This window comes from Nycticebus coucang, chromosome 20 (assembly GCF_027406575.1).
Source record: "Nycticebus coucang isolate mNycCou1 chromosome 20, mNycCou1.pri, whole genome shotgun sequence".
In the NCBI taxonomy this organism is placed as follows: domain Eukaryota; kingdom Metazoa; phylum Chordata; class Mammalia; order Primates; family Lorisidae; genus Nycticebus; species Nycticebus coucang.
In genome coordinates, this window is record NC_069799.1 from 4,031,557 (window position 1) to 4,044,924 (window position 13,368).

The 13,368-nt window shown below is 36.8% G+C and overlaps 1 protein-coding gene and 1 non-coding gene across 7 annotated transcripts in view; one reads left to right on the forward strand and one right to left on the reverse strand.

Moving 5' to 3' along the window:
* Window positions 1-13,368, forward strand: part of NLGN1 (neuroligin 1) — a 1,028,955-nt gene that overhangs the window by 799,895 nt on the left and 215,692 nt on the right. The window lies entirely within an intron of this gene.
* Window positions 11,664-11,786, reverse strand: LOC128573239 (small nucleolar RNA SNORA11). Its single transcript, XR_008376393.1, has one exon. It is a non-coding gene; the product is annotated as a small nucleolar RNA SNORA11 (small nucleolar RNA).

The following is a 13,368-nucleotide window of genomic DNA, read 5'->3' on the forward strand; positions in this document are numbered from 1 at the left end:
AATGGGAGGTCTAGGTTGAATGCTTTGAGGTTTCTCCATACTTCCTTCCAGAAAGGTTGTACTAGTTTGCAGTCCCACCAGCAGTGTAAAAGTGTTCCCTTCTCTCCACATCCACGCCAGCATCTGCAGTTTTGAGATTTTGTGATGTGGGCCATTCTCACTGGGGTTAGATGATATCTCAGGGTTGTTTTGATTTGCATTTCTCTAATATATACAGATGATGAACATTTTTTCATGTGTTTGTTAGCCATTCATCTGTCGTCTTTAGAGAAAGTTCTATTCATGTCTCTTGCCCATTGATATAAGGGATTGTTGGCTTTTTTCATGTGGATTAATTTGAGTTCTCTATAGATCCTGGTTATCAAGCTTTTGTCTGACTGCAAATATGCAAATATCCTTTCCCATTGTGTAGGTTGTCTCTTTGCTTTGGTTATTGTGTCCTTAGCTGTACAGAAGCTTTTCAGTTTAATGAAGTCCCATTTGTTTATTTTTGTTGTTGTTGCAATTGCCATGGCAGTCTTCTTCATGAAGTCTTCCCCCAGGCCAATATCTTCCAGTGTTTTTCCTATGCTTTCTTGGAGGATTTTCATTGTTTCATGCCTTAAGTTTAAGTCCTTTATCCATCTTGAATCAATTTTTGTGAGTGGGGAAAGGTGTGGGTCCAGTTTCAGTCTTTTACATGTAGACATCCAGTTCTCCCAACACCATTTATTGAATAGGGAGTCTTTCCCCCAAGGTAAGTTCTTGTTTGGTTTATCAAAGATTAGGTGGTTGTAAGATGTTAGTTTCATTTCTTGGTGTTCAATTCGATTCCAAGTGTCTATGTCTCTGTTTTTGTGCCAGTACCATGCTGTCTTGACCACTATGGCTTTGTAGTACAGACTAAAATCTGGTATGCTGATGCCCCCAGCTTTATTTTTGTTACTAAGAACTGCCTTAGCTATACGGGATTTTTTCTGGTTCCATACAAAACGCAGAATCATTTTTTCCACATCTTGAAAGTACGATGTAGGTACTTTGATAGGAATGGAATTGAATAGGTAGATTGCTTTGGGAAGTATAGACATTTTAACAATGTTAATTCTTCCCATCCATGAGCATGGTATGTTCTTCCATTTGTTAATATCCTCTGCTATTTCCTTTCTGAGGATTTCATAGTTTTCTTTATAGAGGTCCTTCACCTCCTTCGTTAGGTATATTCCTAGGTATTTCATTTTCTTTGAAACTATGGTGAAGGGAGTTGTGTCCTTAATTAGCTTCTCATCTTGACTGTTATTGGTGTATACAAAGGCTACTGACTTGTGGACATTGATTTTATATCCTGAAACATTACTGTATTTTTTGATGACATCTAGGAGTCTTGTGGTTGAGTCTCTGGGGTTCTCTAAGTATAAGATCATGTCATCAGCAAAGAGGGAGAGTTTGACCTCCTCTGCTCCCATTTGGATTACCTTTATTTCCCTGTCTTGCCTAATTGTATTGGCTAGAACTTCCAGCACTATGTTGAATAGTAAAGGTGACAGAGGACAACCTTGTCTGGTTCCAGTTCTAAGAGGAAAAGCTTTCAGTTTTACTCCATTCAGTAAAATATTGGCTGTGGGTTTGTCATAGATAGCTTCAATGAGTTTTAGAAATGTGCCACCTATGCCTATACTCTTCAGTGTTCTAATTAGAAAAGGATGCTGGATTTTATCAAATGCTTTTTCTGCATCTATTGAGAGGATCATATGATCTTTATTTTTGCCTCTGTTAATATGGTGGATAACGTTTATGGACTTGCGTATGTTAAACCAGCCTTGCATCCCTGGGATGAAGCCTACTTGATCATGATGAATGACTTTTTTGATGATAAGCTGTAATCTATTGGCTAGGATTTTGTTGAGAATTTTTCCATCTATATTCATGAGTGAGATTGGTCTGAAATTCTCCTTTTTGCTTGGGTCTTTTCCTGGTTTTGGTATCAGGGTGATGTTTGCTTCATAGAATGTGTTGGGGAAGATTCCTTCTTCCTCAGTTTTTTGGAATAATTTCTGCAGTACAGGAATAAGCTCTTCCTTGAAGGTTTGATAGAATTCTGGAGTGAAGCCATCTGGACCAGGGCATTTTTTAGTTGGAAGCTTTTTTATTGTTTCTTTGATCTCAGTGCTTGAAATTGGTCTGTTCAGGACGTCTATTTCTTCCTGGCTAAGTCTAGGGAGAGGGTGTGATTCCAAATATTGATCCATTTCCTTCACATTGTCAAAATTCTGGGCATAGAGTTTCTGGTAGTATTCAGAGATGATCTCTTGTATCTCTGTAGGATCAGTTGTTATTTCCCCTTTATTGTTTCTGATTGAGGTTATTAGAGATTTTACTTTTCTATTTCTAGTTAGTCTGGCCAATGGTTTATCTATTTTATTTATTTTTTCAAAAAACCAACTCCTTGTTTCATTAATTTTCTGAATGATTCTTTTGTTTTCAATTTCATTGATCTCTGATTTGATTTTGGAGATTTCTTTTCTTCTACTGAGTTTAGGCTTAGATTGTTCTTCTTTTTCCAATTCCATAAGATCTCTTGTGAGATTGTTGATGTGCTCTCTTTCTGTTTTTCGAATGTAGGCATCTAAAGCGATGAATTTTCCTCTCAAAACTGCTTTTGCAGTATCCCACAGGTTTTGGTAGCTTGTGTCTTCATTGTTGTTATGCTCAAGGAAGTTAATGATTTCCTGTTTTATTTCTTCCTTCACCCATCTGTTATTCAACAGAAGATTGTTTAATTTCCATGCCTTTGGGTGGGGTCGAGCATTTTTGTTAGAGTTGAGTTCCACCTTTAGTGCCTTATGGTCTGAAAAGATACAAGGTAAAATTTCCATTCTTTTGATTCTGTTGATATTTGTTTTGTGTCCCAGGATATGATCAATTTTGGAGAATGTTCCATGGGGTGATGAGAAGAATGTATATTCTTTATCTTTGGGGTGGAGTGTTCTATATACGTCTATCAAGCATAATTGTTCTAGGGTCTCATTTAAATCTCTTACATCTTTGTTTAAATTCTGTTTAGAGGATCTGTCCAGCTCTGTAAGAGGTGTGTTAAAGTCCCCTGTTATGATGGTATTATCAGATACCATATTGCTCAGACTGAGTAAGGTCTGTTTCCAGAATCTGGGAGCATTTAAGTTGGGTGCATAAATATTTAGAATTGAAATGTCTTCTTGTTGTAGTTTTCCCTTGACCAATATAAAGTGACCATCTTTGTCTTTTTTGACTTTAGTTGCTTTAAATCCACATGTATCTGAAAATAAGATTGCAACTGCTCTTTTCTTCTGAATTCCATTTGCCTGAAAAATTGTCTTCCAACCCTTGACTCGGAGCTTTAATTTGTCTTTTGAAGCCAGGTGTGTTTCTTGCAGACAGCAAATGGATGGCTTGTGTTTTTTAATCCAGTCAGCCAATCTATGTCTCTTCATTGGGGAATTCAAGCCATTAACATTTATTGAGATAATTGATAAATGTGGTAGTATTCTATTCATCTTATTTTGTGAGAGTCCATTGCTTAGTTTTATCTTTTGCATCAGTGTGGAGGTTAGGTTCTGTCCTTTGATTTCTGAGTTCTTACTTTGCTGCTGATCCATTGTGGTGGTCAGTGTGCAGAACAGGTTGAAACTCCACTCCTGTAGAGCTGGTCTTGTTGTGGCGAATTTCCTCAATGTTTGTATATCCGTAAATGATTTGATTTCTCCGTCAATTTTGAAGCTTAGCTTAGCAGGGTACAGAATTCTGGGCTGAAAATTGTTCTGTTTAAGTAGATTAAAGGTAGATGACCATTGTCTTCTTGCTTGGAAAGTTTCATTAGAGAAGTCTGTGGTAACTCTGATGGATTTGCCCCTGTAGGTCAACTGGCGCTTACTCCTGGCAGCTTGCAGAATCTTTTCTTTTGTCTTGACTTTGGACAGGTTCATCACAATGTGTCTTGGAGAAGCTCGGTTAGAGTTGAGGCGACCTGGGGTCCGATATCCCTCTGAAAGCAGTGTGTCAGAATCTTTGGTGATGTTTGGGAAATTTTCTTTTATAATATTCTCTAGTATGGCTTCTATTCCTCTGGGGCATTTCTTCCCCTTCTGGAATTCCTATAACTCGTATGTTGGAACGCTTCATAAAGTCCCATAATTCTGACAGTGAACATTCTGCTTTCTCTCTCTTCTTTTTTGCCTCTTTTACTGTCTGAGTTATCTCAAGAACTTTGTCTTCTACCTCTGAAATTCTTTCTTCTGCATGGTCTAACCTGTTGCTGATACTTTCCATTGCATCTTTAAGTTCCCTAATTGACTGTTTCAGTTCCTTCAGGTCTGCTATATCCTTTTTATATTCTTCATATCGTTCATCTCTTATTTGATTCTGTTTTTGGATTTCCTTTTGGCTATTTTCCACTTTATTAGCAATTTCCTTCATTGTTTCCATCATTTCTTTCATTGTTTTCAACATGTGTATTCTAAATTCCCTTTCTGTCATTCCTAACATTTCTATACTGGTGGAATCATCTGCAGTAGCTACCTCATGGTCCCTTGCTGGGGTTGTTCTAGACTGGTTCTTCATGTTGCCTGGAGTTTTCTGCTGATTCTTCCTCATGAGTGATTTCTTTTATCTGTTTCCTTGCCCTAATTTTCCTTTCACTTCCTCTTGCTCTTTAAGTTCTTGTGCCTGTGGACTAAGGGTTACAGGACCAGAAGGGTGAGAAGGTTGAAGAGCAAAAGAAAGGGGATGAAAGAAAGGAGGACCGAGTGATAAGAAAAAAAGAAAGATAGAGAAAGGAGAGAGTATGGGTATAAGGAATATTGACAAAAAGAAGAGAGGCACAGAAAGAGGGAGACAGGGAAATATAGGTGTACAGTAGGGTACTTTGACACAACCTTAAAAAACCCCACCTTCTGGGGGTGCCCAGTTGCGTGGTTCCCTTGAGGTCAGCAGCTCTTTGCTAACCTGGTCAGACACAGTACCCCACCTCCACCAAGTAGAGAGGAAAGAGAAAAATGCTATAAATCAAACCAAAACAAGCAAACAGAAAACTTTACAGGGATAAAATTGGGTGAAAAACCAAATTATATCGGTAGAAACACTAGCAAAAATGAAGTTGAAGTTATTAAAAAAGGCAGCAATGGGAAATTATAATTAAACTAGGAAAATTGAGAAAGAAAAAGGGATCTGTGTGGAAAAGATTGAAATTAAAAAAACAAAAGAACATCAGCAACGTCAAAATAAACAAACAAAAAAAACAACCAAACAAAAAAAAAAAAAAGAAAAAAATACACAACCAAAAACAAAGCCGTTTGTATATGTTATTGAATATTGTCTGGGCAACACGTGGTCTTCTGGGGTATGAGATGTTAGTCACAGTTCTGATACGACTGGAGGCTGCTGATTTCTCAAACCCCAGCAGGTAGACACCCTAAATCTCTCTTCAGCCTACTTAAAAGGCACTTTGAACTTGTAAACTTGCTGAGCAGAAGCTTTCCCAGCTTTCTCGCTGGAATCGCTGCTGAAGTGGCTATCCACTTACCCAGTGTGCCAAAACTGGTCTCACTCTGCCCCTGAGGGTTAGGGCTGCAAGGCGGCTCAGACCCCACCCTTAGGCTACTTGGTTGCTGGGTTACCAGCTCCCACCCGTTTCTAGCTCTGCGACCCTGAGGGCAGAGCTTGCCGGAGCAGATCACTGACAATGGATCCGTGTGACCCACCGCCAAACACTATTAGCTCTGTCTGGCTCAGCGGCTCAGACTGGGGCCCTAGATAAAGGCCAAAGTTCTCTGCACTCCCGCTCAGGCCTTCCCCAAGGCAGTTCAACTCAGTGCCAAGTCCAAGGACATCAAAACAGTTCACAGGTAAGGCCTTTCTGGTTTGCAGTCTCGCTGCTACTGAACTTACAGTTGTGGGCGGGTTTAGACGGATAGAACACACGCGACCACTTGCCGGTTTTCCACGGTTTTAGTCCTCCTCTTGGGGTCCAGAAGTCTCTCGCTGACTCCCTGTATCCTCATAGGAGTGATGATAGGCAGTTCCCACCAGCCAGAGATGCCTGGAGTCCTATCTCCCCAGACTCACGGTGCCCAGATGCAAGGAAGCTGTTACTCGGCTGCCATCTTGCTCCACCTCTCAGAAGGGACATTTCTTAAACTGATAGAGGCCATCTACAGCAAAACCACAGCCAATATTGTAGTGAATGGAGTTAAATTGAAATCATTTCCACTCAGATCAGGAACCAGACAAGGTTGCCCATTGTCTCCATTGCTCTTTAAAATTGTAATGGAAGTTTTAACCAGCACAATTAGGGAAGAAAAGGTGATCAAGGGTATCCATATAGGGTCAGAAGAGATCAAACTTTCACTCTTTTTAGATGATTTGATTGTATATCCGGAAAACACCAAGGATTCTACTACAAAACTCTAAGAAGTGATCAAGGAATACAGCAGCATCTCAGGTTAAAAAATCAACATCCATAAATTGGTAGCCTTTATATATACCAAGAACAGTCAAGCTGAAAAAAACAGTCAAGGACTCTATTCTGTTCACCATAGTGCGAAAGAAGATGAAATATTTGGGAGTTTATCCAACAAAGGATGTGAAAGATCTCCATAAAGAGAACTATGAAACTCTAAGAAAAGAAATAGCTGAAGATGTTAACAAATGGAATAACATATCATGCTCATGGCTGGGAAGAATAAACATTGTTAAAATGTCCATACTACCCAAAGCAATATACAATATTAATGCAATCCCTATTAAAGCTCCACTGTCATACTTTAAAGATCTTGAAAAAATAATACTTTGTTTTATATGGAATCAGAAAAAAACCTCAATAGCCAAGACATTACTCAGAAATAAAAACAAAGCAGGAGGAATCACGCTACCAGACCTCAGCGTATATTATAAATTGATAGTGATCAAAACAGCATGGTACTGGCACAGAAAAAGAGAGGTGGATGTATGGAACAGAATAGAGAACCAAAAGATGAACCCAGATACTTACCATTATTTGATCTTTGACAAGCCAATTAAAAACATTCAGTGGAGAAAATATTCCCTATTTAACAAATGGTGCTGGGTGAACTGGTTGGCGACCTTCAGAAGATTGAAACTGGAACCACACCTTTCACCATTAACTAAGATAGAATCTCACTGGATTAAAGATTTAAACTTAAGACATCAAACTATAAAAATACTAAAAGAAAGTGCAGGGAAAACTCTTGAAGAAGTCAGTCTAGGTGACTATTTTATGAGGAGGACCCCCCTGGGCAATTAAAGCAGCATCAAAAATACACTACTGGAACCTGATAAAACTAAAAAGCTTCTGCACAGCCAAGAACACAGTAAGTAAAGCAAGCAGACAGCTCTCAGAAGGGGAGAAGATATTTGCAGGTTATGTCTCTGACAAAGGTTTAATAACCAGAATCCACAGAGAACTCAAGCGTATTAGCAAGAAAAGAACAAGTGATCCTATTTCAGGCTGGGCAAGGGACTTAAAGAGACACTTCTCTGAAGAAGATAGGCACACGGCCTACAGACGTATGAAAAAATGCTTATCATCCTTAATCATCAGAGAAATGCAAATCAAAACTACTTTGAAATGTAAATGTAAAATGTTTTTGATGAATTAGTTAATGATTAGGGACTTAACAGATAGGAGAGTAGAAAAAGGAAAAGGGAAATAATTCTGAGTATTAGCCCGTCATTACATGAATATAAACCATTGTGGTTGAGAGCAGGAATTCTGGAGTCAGACTCATAGTCTGAGTATGAATCTTGGTTCCACTACTTCCTAGCTGTGTAATCTTGGGCATGTTATTTAACATCTCTATGCCTTAAATGAGTTTATTATAATATGTTAATGTCAATTATCTGTATGGATATACAAGGGCTCTCTGGAAAGTATTTAGCTGTGTAATATGAAAAATAGGGTATGTAACTGGATACTTTCTACATGGCCCTCATATACTAATGAGGAAATATAAGTGTACCTAGTTTTCTAGTTATATTTTTCAAAAGTAAAATATATAACCATATATACATATATACACACACGTATTTAGGAGATAGGATATAAAAATATGTGCATGAATTTAGGAAAAGCATTTATAGGTATTTATTACATTAGTCTTAGCTTTTCAACAGTTTTGAAATTTTTATAACAAAAAGATTAGTAGTAAAAGGAATAGCAGATCCTGAAGGACCAATAATTACATACATTTTAAGGATAAAAAAAGAAAGAAAGAAGACTATGAGGAGATTATATATGGCGTTATTATTAAAATTTTGAAATACACAAAAATCGAGAAACATAAAATCTGTACAGAAGGAAACAAATGAAGCCTCCTGAGCAACACTCATAAGCCAAGCAAGTTGAAACCTGCAGGTATGAATCAGAAAGGAGTCTATTGACTGTTTCTTAGAAGTGAAATGATGGACCATAACACAGTCTGTCTCAAAACTTTTGTAGTGACCTACATTTATATACACACACACATACATCAGTTTATATATGCATATGTAATTAATATACATATAAATGCTTAAAACAGTGGTGAGCACATAAGCATTATGTAAATGTTAATTTATATTACCATATAAAGCATTTAAAATATTTTTAACGCTGCATATTTAATAAGGTTTCTAGTTATTTTTTTAAAAGTAAAATATATAACCTTTAAAACAAAAAACTTTAAAATTTTTTATGTGTAAGTCATTCATTCACTATTTGTCAACTATTTGATCATATCTTTTGAAATGTATTCGGGAAGTATTCTTCAAATACATAACCAAACCTGGATTTGTGAAAGAAAAATTCTCTTGATGTAGAAGAATAATTCAGACTTGATTTAAACGTTTTCACACATGAATTTGAATTACCCAGCGTAGCATGATAGATTGTTTCTAAAATAGCTCTCTATGATCCCTGCCTCTTGGTTGCCATGCCCTTATGTAATCCCCTCTCCTGGTCCCTACCGACTCTCTTCTAGTGAATAGAAGATGGTTAATGTGATGGGATGCCTTCAGAGGTTAAGGCATCAAAGAACATGACTTCTCCCTCCGGGATCTCTCACTGACTTGCTGGGGGGAAGGCAGCCATCACGATGTGAGCTTCTGTATGGAGAGGCACATCAGGTGAGGAAATAAAGATGTTCTCTGACGATAGCAGAGGGAACTGATTCCCTCTCTTCACAGCCTGCTGGAGACTGAGTCTTACCAATAACCACATGAGAGAGCTTGCAAGCATCTTCCACTATCCGAGCTTTAAGAAGACTGCAGCCTGGCTCAGACCTTGACTGAGGTCTGGTTAGAGAGACCTTGAACCAGACATCTAGCTAAGCAGAACCAAAATCTGTTGCCCACAGAAACTGTAATGCATAAATGTAACTGTTTAAAGCCACAAAGTTTTGGGTTAATTTCTTACACAGCATTAGTAATACATTTGGGTTTGTAAGAGTGTTTAAAAAAAAATTGGAATATCTAGGTACCTTAATAACATTTTTGAGATCTTAAGAGGGTCATTAAAACAGACCTGATGGCAACTTCACAAAATACACAAATAATTTGTGGACGGATTATTCAGTCTCACTAAAACTAATTTGCAGATAAGGTTTATTTTCTTTTTTCTTTCTGTTTCCCTTATTGATAACAGATGATCTAGTATAGAAAGTAATTTGAAATGATGGATAGTTTTTTTTAATGTTCTAAAATTATTTAGCTCAAAGAAAAAACAAAGTTATATTAAGATAAGGTATTTGACATGCAGTCAAATTATTTTAAATATTTATAAGTAAACTGTTAATCTAGTCCAACTTTATGCCTTAAAAAAAGCAAATTATTTTCTCACTTTGCTTTCACTTTTGACCTACAAATCAATCCCTTTTAACTGCAGCTTATAAATGAATTTTTTGGAATAAATTTGTTCATGTGTATGTGTTTGTGTGAATTGTATTTCTGAGTTCTTTTGTTAATAACTGTTATGGCAATTTCACTGTTTCATTGAGAGAAGTTAACCTAAAGTAATTCCTTCAGATTAAAAAATCAAAGGCACAGTCACAAAGGAAAACAGGTAAATGATACTATGTTTGAAATTGTCAGAGTTGGCAAATCCTGATCATTTTTCTTCTATTGCTGAGAGACTGAAATAAATTTGATAAATCTACCTCTCTATCTCCCAAGCTCCATTAAATTAATCATAATACAAATGGGAATTTAGTAAAACTAGAATATATTTTAGAGGTATATTATTACTGATTATAAAGGCAGTCTAATCTATAGTAACTTTTATTTCTATTGAGTATTTAGAAATGGTAGATCAATAATGGCAAACTCAGTATCCAGAATTGATTTTCTTTTGTTTTAAATTAGAGGAGAGATTTACAATGACATTTGTTTACAAAATGCAGCGTAAATGTCTGCATGGGAAATCAGTACTACCTTTCTGAAAACAGTGACATTACCGAATTTAGATGAAGTATTCATTGCTGTTAAGGTAGGCAGATCTCAGTAGGTTTCAATAAAAACATAATTATTCCCAGGTCCCTTCTATTTTGATGGGTACACAATGTTCTACCAGAGGAATTTCATTTGGCAAAGTTAATGTAAATTTGTGCAAACCAGCACTATGTCCTAGTTTAAGTCGGTAGGCTCTGCCTGGTAGGCTCCCACGCCAGGGGTCCGCAGATGACTAAATGTAGACATCCTTTTAAAAATGAGATAAATTCATCTATTTAAAGAAAATAGTTTGGGGGCCTTTGGAGGGAAATTTAAAGGGCATAAATATTAAAGAAAGTAAAGTGTGGAATGTTCAAGTCCAAAGAGTTGTCTTGAGAATCAAGACACAGAAGTCCTCTAGTATTTATTTGGGAGTAGCACACCCTAGTTCATTAAAGCCTTAGGCAGAACCCGGAAATAAGAAGGTGAGGTTTGACTTGTGTTTTTCCCTGTGTATTCTTCCTCCTACAGGTCAATGTGCATTTTCATCTTAACTGGTTTCCTTGTTTTAACGTCTGGAAATTGGCATTTCAGGCACTGGGAAGATAGCTAAAAAAGAAGATGTTTCTAAGTAGCTTGTTAGAGCTTCTCTAGGCTCAACACATAGCTTGCTGCCTGCTGTGTCTAAGCAATTTACCATCAAGAGTTTCTGGGTAGCAGTTTTCTGGTAGCAGAAAAGTTGTATAAAATATATACACATCCATGGAAGGCTTCAAGCCTGTCCCATTCCCTTCCAGCCTGTGGTCATGGGCCCAGCATGCTAGGTATGACCTCTACGCCTCTTTTCTAAATCACACATGCACTTGACTTGAACTTAACTTCATCTTCAATCAGGATTACTAAACATGATTTGCTTAATTTACCTTACATTGACATTATTTATAAGCTTTTAAAATTTGTTTTTAAATCATATGTATTTCTGAAATGGATTTGAAAAATGTTGATGTGCCTCAAAAGGAATTTATTTTTAATATAAAAATAATCTGAGCCATGCTTTCATTTTAATTGATCTAAGTCATATTCTACTTTATTTTTATTTATTTTTTTAGATTTTCCCGTATTTTATTAGGTAATTTTTCAAACATACAGTATAGTTGAAAAAATTATACAGTGAACACCCACACACCCACCATGTACATTTCATAGTTTTGTTTTTTTTTTTCTTCTTCTTCACATGTAGGGAATTTATTTGTAGAGAGGCCACAAGTTTTGTGCCCATTATCACGATGTCCCCAGACTCCGTTGGGTGTGTTATAAACAGAAGAGCCATTCTTCAGGCCCCCTGCTCAGAGGCTTTATTTTTGAATGTCAAACATGACAATTATATAAGATAATAATTTATTTTTAATTTTTAACATAGGAATTCCAATTGAAAGCATTTTGTTGAATAGCAAGTATATTCTACATGAATGTGGGGGGGGTAGTTCTAGATTTTTATTTAATACCTATCACATGTCAGGTGGAACTCCCATGATTTAAAAGCCAAAATAGGCATGACTTCACATAAGGCATAGAATAAGTATGTATTGTGTGCAGCAGAGCCACCTAGGAAAATGAGGCCAAATGCACAGGAAGACGTTAATTGCCTTGGACGCTAGACTAAATGATTGGAAGTTTGGTGTGTAGTTTGTGACTCTGAATATGATGTGATCACAGTTGCTTTTTGGAAATAGAACTCTAATGGCTGTCCACAAGCCAGATTAGAGGAGAAGAGGCCAGACAAGGTAGACCAGTTAGAGGCTGTCATGTCCACCAGACAGATGATCATACTGGGAATGAAGGGGAAGGGAATAAAATACCCTGTGAGTAATTTGAAAAAGTGATCAATGAAAGTGATCATATATTTATGTTTATATAAATACAGTGCATAAAGAAGGATGGGTTTGTGCTACCCTTAAGAAACTCACTGTATGTGGACATTTTCCTTCTCTGTATGGTACAAATAAAACCTATGTTATTTAAATACATGTTTTTCAGATCAAATGAACACTTTAAGGTTGAATAGAAGAGAAACAGAACCAATTGGGTTGTAGATCCGAGGGCACGGAGGTGTAAAACCATACCACATAGGGTGCAGTATAAGGAGCTCATTTACTGTTCAGCTGTCTGGGCAATGTTGGCCTGGAGGTCAGAAGGAGATAAAGAAACATCTCAGGATGTCTGATAAGTGCCAGAAAAGTAATTTGATCCTCGATCTTGATGTTATTTCTGAAAAAGCTGTACAATAAAGTGGTTATTAACACAGACCTCCAAGTCAGGAGGACCAGGTTTTGAGTTCTAGCTCTAAGCCTTGCTACTAGTGTGACCTTGGTTAAGTGACTTAAACGTCATGAAGTCTCAGTATCCTCATCTATAAAATAGAGACATTGGAATACCTTTATAGATTGATTGCAAGGATTAAATGAGACAGCTAATATGTGATTCTTAGTGTAGACTTTGACATGTCCAAATAAATACTAGTTGTTGTTATTATTATGTTGTAGTTATAAAATGGCCAAAGAAATGTGGAATGATGGCTTGGGAGATAGAAGAAAGATTACAAGACTTCTATTCTGCTGCTGCTCTGAAGAAAATTAGCTCTGAAAGGCTTGGTTAGAGGGAACCTAATGGGAGGTTCCTGCTAAGATTTTTCTATTAAATTTGGAATAAAAACCTGACACTGCATATTTTAGTTGGTTATTATTTGCCACATAATTTATAACATATGCCTCATAATCCCTGACATTTTTAATATAAAGTTTACATGTTAAATATTAGAACATTAATTTTAAAACTATTTTTATTTGAATGTCAGGAATAGCTAAATACGTTATACTGATAAATTACTATGAAGTTGATAAGCTCATTAAGAGTGAGAGGCAAGGCTGAGAAACAAAA